Consider the following 7143-nt stretch of genomic DNA (forward strand, 5'->3'; position numbering starts at 1 on the left):
ATCCTCCTTAATCGCGCAGCTGAAATCTAATCGCCTTAATTGGCAGATTCGCGCTCCCTATTGTGAAGGCTGGAATCCGGCTGGCAGTGAGGCGAGTGTACGCGCACACTCGAGTCCGGACCGCGGTAATCCGCGATCGATGGCCGCGCCTACTTTCGCGCTTCCAGCGAGCGCGGATTTTATTGATGAATCAGGGGCAATAGGTTTTGCAGAATGCCCAGAGTATTCTGCACAGACAAGGGTACTGAATACACAAGTGGTACAACCCAAGCTATTCTCAGAAAACATGGAATTATGTTCCAGAATACTGTACCATATAACCCAGAACAAAATGGGGTTGCAGAGAGAATGAATCGGACACTCTGTGAGAGTGGAAGGATCATGCTTTTGATGCTGATATGCCCACCACTTACTGGGGAGAAGCGATCATGACTGCATGTTATCTCCAAAATCGCTTACCAGGAAAAGCAAGAGAAATCTCCATATAAATTGTGGAACAGAAAGAAACCAGATTTGAGACACATCAGAATTTTTGGAAGTAAAGCCTATGTGCACATTCCAAAAGACAAATGTACAGAATGGAATGCATGTGCACAGGTGGGTGTACTTGTGGGTTACAGTGAATCTCAAAAAGGTTACAGAATTCTACATCAAGAAACAAACAAGGTTAAAATCAGCAGACGTGTGATTATTGATAAAAGTTCTGTATGTTCAAGTTTCAAGAACTGACACAAACTGATCATACTGAGAAAAAATCCACACCTGAGATACAAGAAAAACAAGAAGAAAGTGACCCAGAAACAGAAGTTACTGCAGACAATTTAAAACCTGAAACTGAAACATATGTCACTCCAGTTAGAAGATCAGCAAGAATCAATAAAGGTATTCCAGCTGATCATTTGTCTTATATTGGTCGCATAGCGATTCAGGCTGAACCAGATTCATGGGAAGATATGCAAAAACTACCACCACATGAGAAGCAAATGTGGATTAGAGCTGCAGATGAAGCGATATTATCACTTAATGAACTCCAGACATGGACATTGTCAGAGTTACCGCAAGGTTAACATGTCATCGGATTAAAATAGGTTTTTAAAGCAAACTGTAACTCAGAAGGACAAGTCTGTAAATACAAGGCAAGGTTAGTTGCGAAAGGATATTCACAAAAATGTGGTGAGGACTATGATGCTACTTTTGCTCCAGTTGCTAAACAAAGTGCTCTCAGTACACTACGACTATGACAGTGGCAGCAGCTGTACAGAACATGAATGTGAAACATCATGATATCAAGACAGCTTTTCCCAATGGTGATATAAAAGAGGACATTTACATACCACAACCAGAAGGATATGTAAAAAGTGGATAAGAGCATCCAGTTTGCAAACTGCAAAAATGTCTATATGGACTTAAACAAGCAGCTCGAGCATTGAACTTAAAAATTAACCAAGTTCCTCTAGATGAAGGATTTACAAGAAGCAAAGCAGACCCATGCCTATACTCCAAACAAATAGATGGTGAATGGATGTACCTATTAGTCTATGTGGATGATTTGATTATTGCTCACAAAAGGAATGATGATATTGCAAAGTTTACTACAATGCTCAATCAACATTTTGAAACTAAAGACCTTGGTGAGGTGACATATTATCTAAGAATTAACGTACAGCGTGAAATGGATGACGGATTTCTGTTGAATCAGGGTACAAAAATTGATTTGATTTTTCAGCAGTTCCATATGACTGAGGCCAAAGGAGCAAGCACACTCATGGATACTGTCATGTTACACATGCATGGTTTGCTTTTCATTATGTGTGTCCCTTCTCTCTTCCCCTAGCTTCTGCTCAGTCTCTTGTCTCCTCCCCTCTTTTTCTTTCTGTCATCTACCCTCATCTCAGTTGCATGCTCCTATAAGTTGCTCACAGCATGATATTTTGACCTATCCATCTGTTCATCTGTGTATGATCTGCACAGTTTGGAATAAACTTTTTCAGGATCTACAAGGTGTCCTTTGGATTGAGTCACTGTCAGACAATTCACCTAAGACTGCAGTTATAGCCATCTCATCACAACTGTAAGTTACAGAGATCACATTGTAGTGCTTAGACTGGAGAGGCAGAACAGTCAAAATATCAGTGAAAGGATCCTACAAGATCTTCCAAATATCTTTCAGAGATCCTTGCTAGCTCTGCATGTATAGTGAGATGTATATGGACACTGGAATATAGAAGAATATGTATACAAGCCTGTATACTTCAGCCAGCAAGTAAACCTCAGCATAAGCTTCATCAGACAGTCCACCTTCTCCAGGACTTGCAAACACGCGCATAACGCACGGAGACCGCAGAGGTCCAGTGTCAGTGAAAAGGACTGATGTGCAACCCACACTTGCTACGGTTCTTCCGAAGACTGAGGATCCGAATCGCCATTGTCCCATACATAACAAGCCACACCCACTTAAGAAGTGTATCGGTTTCAGAAAGAAATCTCTACAGGAGCGCAAGGAACTTTTAAGGGAATTTGTTTTAGATGCTGTGCTTCCACAGAACACCTGGCAAAGGACTGTAAGGCCATCATTAAATGTATAGAATGCGGTAGTGACAACCACGTTCAAGCCCTTCATCAACATAGCACTATTCCATCCACCGACATTTCCCCCAGGGCAAAGCTTGGCGGGGAGTACGCTGAACAAACGGCAACCTCCACCTTAGTGTTCTCAACATGCACTGCAGTCTGTGGAGAAGGACTTTGTGGGAAATCCTGCACTAAGATATGCTTGGTTCGTGTATACAGAAAAGGCAAACCTGAAAAGGCTGTAAGATTGTATACCATTCTCGACGACCAGAGTAACCGATCTCTAGCAAGTACAAAGTTCTTTGATCTCTTAGACATAGCAGGAGATGCTCTATCTTATACCCTAGGTACTTGTGCAGGTATTACAGAAGTCTGGGGTAGAAGAGCCAGTGATCTTGTAGTTACTCCTCTCAACGGCAACTTGGAAATACCCTTGCCTACTATCATTGAGTGCAATCAGATTCCAACTAACAAAGATGAAATTCCCACTTCGGAAGCTGCCTTGCACAATGCTCACTTGAAGGACATAGTTGATCAAATACCAGCCTTTGAAGAAAATGCTGATATCTTGTTGCTACTCGGGAGAGATGCCCTAAGGGTGCACAAGGTGCGCCATCAAATTAACGGCCCACATGATGCACCTTACGCCCAGCGTCTGGATCTAGGCTGGGTCATTATTGGCAACGTCTGTCTAAGCAATGCCAGAAAACCTCTCTCAGTTACTTCCTTTAAAACACATGTACTGCCCAATGGACGCACTACTTGCCTTGCAAGACAACAACATCACTATAGTGTAAAAGAAAGGCTGTGTGACAAAAGTATGCCGGAGCGCATCATACTCGATGGTAAGAAAGCATTTATCTTTCGGGATGACAACATTGGTAACACAGTGTTTGAAGTAACCACAGAAGACAATGCCCCTGATTCATCAAGCAAAATCGGATTATCGGTCGCGCATTCGTATTAGCGATCCGGAATCGTGCGCGATCGCGCTATTCAACAACCGGAAAAGCTCGCGCACGGAGCCGCGCTTATCCGACAGCTTTTTACTGGCGATCACTGCCAACCTCAGACTACACAAAATCATCTCCAATAGCAACAAGGTAATGGGAGCATTTCCTTCCGATGATCATGCCGTCAGTGCCAAGGAATTCCAACCAGAGTCTGACCTTGCCCTCACACAACGTAGCCTTGGATTGCTATGGGATGTTAAACAAGACGTTCACATTTCAAACATCAGCCTGCGACAAGCCCTTCACAAAAAGAGGAGTACTGTCTGCTGTGAACAGTATCTACGACCCCTTGGGATTCATTGCACCCTTTACTATACAGGGTAAGACTTTACTCAGACAACTCACTACAGGAAGCACTGATTGGGATACCCCTTTACCCAAGGAGAAACAACAAAGATGGGATTCCTGGAAACAGTCCCTCCAGGCATTGGAACTGAAAGAATCTGCAAGTTTCTTGGCTCTATTCCTCTCAGATCTTTCACGTCCCAGTATCCCTCAGTGCATCAGAACAGGCGCGCCCGGGAAGAATCACTGACACACACAACTGTACGGTATCAAGCAATCTTCAACTTTATTAAACAAACATCAGTTTATATACAACAACAATATGGCGTCGCGCATGCTCATTTAGAATGAATGGAAATTTACTGGACATCCACTAAAATACATGGATTCTAGAAGCAACATAATTTCAGACACGTACAAAACACCTTATTTAATAAACAATCAACATTATCTGAGTTTAGTAGAATTAACAAGGACACTTGCCTTGGCAGAACATTATGTTTGTACATGTATAGTCTAAACAAACCAAAGAATACATTCTGTTCTCACAGCTAAATTCTCACAACTAAAGACTAAAAACAAAATGGAGTGTGTGTCCCAGACCCTTTCAGGAACAGTTTAGGATACCACGCTCTTACACTCCTGTGTCCTTGAAGAATGCCACCAGACTAGAGATCCATGTCTTTTCTGATGCATCCATGGAAGCTTTAGCTGCAGTAGCTTATCTCCGAGCCATACACTCCAATGGTGAAATAGGAGTAGGATTCGTCATGGGCAAAACCAAGCTGACTCCAAAGCCTGCCCATACCATCCCAAGGCTTGAACTCTGTGCAGCCATGTTAGCTGTTGAAATTGCTGAACTTATAGAGCACGAAACAGACTTTGACATTGATTCTTTCGACTTTTACATGGATAGCAAAATCGTGCTAGGATACATGCATAATCAAACAAAACAATTCCATGTGTATGTCGGCAATCGAGTGGAACCCATTAGGAAATTCTCCACACCAGAGCAATGGCACTATGTACCTACTGACCTTAACCCTGCTGACTTAGGCAGTCGTGCAGTGCCTGCTGCTGCGTTTTTGGATACATCATGGATATCTCCACCTGTACTCTTGAATGAAGAATTCTTCTCAAGGCCTGTAGAGTCTACCTTTGAACTTATCCATCCAGAGACTGATAAGGAAATCAAGACCATTGCAATTATACTTAGCACCTCGGTGGAAGTCAAGGTAAAACTGAAATCTCGTAGATTTGAACAGTTTTCTGAGTGGTCTTCGGCTGTACGAGTGACTGCACGTCTTATTCACATTGTTCAACATCTTGCTAATGCATTCTGGAGCCGCTGGAAGATGGAGTACCTTTGCAACCTCCAAAGTCGCAGAAAATGGCAAGTAAGCAAACCCAACCTGCAAGTTGGAGACATCGTTCTCCTCAAAGATAAGGACTTCTCTCTTCCCCTAGCTTCTGCTCAGTCTCTTGTCTCCTCCCCTCTTTTTCTTTCTGTCATCTACCCTCATCTCAGTTGCATGCTCCTGTTAGTTGCTCACAGCATGATGTTTTGACCTATCCATCTGTTCATCGGTGTATGATCTGCACAGTTTGGAATAAACTTTTTCAGGATCTACAAGGTGTCCTTTGGATTGAGTCACTGTCAGCCAATTCACCTAAGACTGCAGTTATAGCCATCTCATCACAACTGTAAGTTACAGAGATCACATTGTAGTGCTTAGACTGGAGAGGCAGAACAGATACAGCTTATCAAAAATTGGAAGGTGAAGAAAATCTTCTGCCATCCAAAGACCAGTACATAAAAACAGTGGGGGCACTTTTATTTATTGCAATCACTACACATCCTGATATTGCATCAGCCATGTCACTACTCTGCAGGCCAGTAGATAAGCCACGTCAAAGGGACTTGAATGCAATCAAAAGGCTTATGAGGTATCTCAAACACACAAAATATTTAGGTTTGAAGTTGTCAGCAAATGGTGACCTAAAACTCGCAGGATATGTGGACTCTGATTGGGGGAGTATTCACAACATGCGAAAATCAACAAGTGGTTATTTATTCAAACTAGGAAACAGTCCTATATCCTAGTCCAGTAAAAAACAGATCTCGGTGGCTCTGTCTTCCAAAGAAGCACAATACATCTCTGCTGCCTATGTCAGTCAAGAAGTCATTTGGTTACAGCAGTTACTCCAGGATTTTGGTCCACCAGAATCATACCCTACTGTCTATAAGGATGCATTAACTTTGCTGCCAGTGAGAAGATTAATGCAAGAACCAAACACATTGATATCAGACACGATTATATTCATGACTTGGTAGAGCAGAAAAATATTGTGCTTACATATTGCGAGAGTGAGAAAATGATTGCTGATGCATTGACAAAACCGCTCACAAGAGACAGATTTGAAGTTTTCATATCACAGAAGGGGTTAACATAAATTGTAGTTGTTGAATGGGTGTTTTAGAATACAGATTTGTATTGTGCAACAACTATGTTGATGTTCTAAGTGTAATGTACATTATATACGCTAGATGGCAGTGTTCTGATATGTTGTTAAAGAAATAAAGTTTTGTTAGTTCAGGGTTCGTCCCTGTGGAAAGTACAGTGGAGACTGACTGTCTGCTTATTTGTTGTGCCACAGAAAGTCATATTCTAACATTTAACCACCTGGGCGTTAAACCCGACATAGTTCGGGGTAAAAACACGTGCAAAAAGTGTTAAACCCGAACTTTTCCCAGGTGGTTAAAAATATAAACAAACGTTGTATTGCAATACGATTGTCATACATTGTATGACAATCGGATTACAACTGTAAGAAAATACTTACCCAGTCCCCGCAGCTCCTCCGGACACGTCCTCTCTCTTCCTTCTTCTCCCGGCGAGTGCAGTGACGATCACCGGGGTTTCCCGTCGGTGCGGGAGGCGGGGCAGGAAATTCAAATCACGTTTTGTATTGAAAAAAGCTGTATTGAGTCCAATACAAAGAAATCTTTATATAATATATATAATTGTATTATATATATATTATATAAGCTACTGTACAGTTACATTACATTATACACTTTTTTTTTTTAAGATTTTTTTTTTAAAGATTTTTTTTTTTAAGATTTTTTTTTTAAAGATTTTTTTTTTTTAAATTTTTTTTTATGTTTAATAAAAAAAAAATTATTATTAAATTTATAAAATTTTGGACATTTTTGGGTGAGTTATGAGGTAATTCGGTGAATTATAAGTAATTATTGAGTAATTCGGTGAAT

This window comes from Pyxicephalus adspersus, chromosome 5 (assembly GCF_032062135.1).
Source record: "Pyxicephalus adspersus chromosome 5, UCB_Pads_2.0, whole genome shotgun sequence".
NCBI lineage: Eukaryota > Metazoa > Chordata > Amphibia > Anura > Pyxicephalidae > Pyxicephalus > Pyxicephalus adspersus.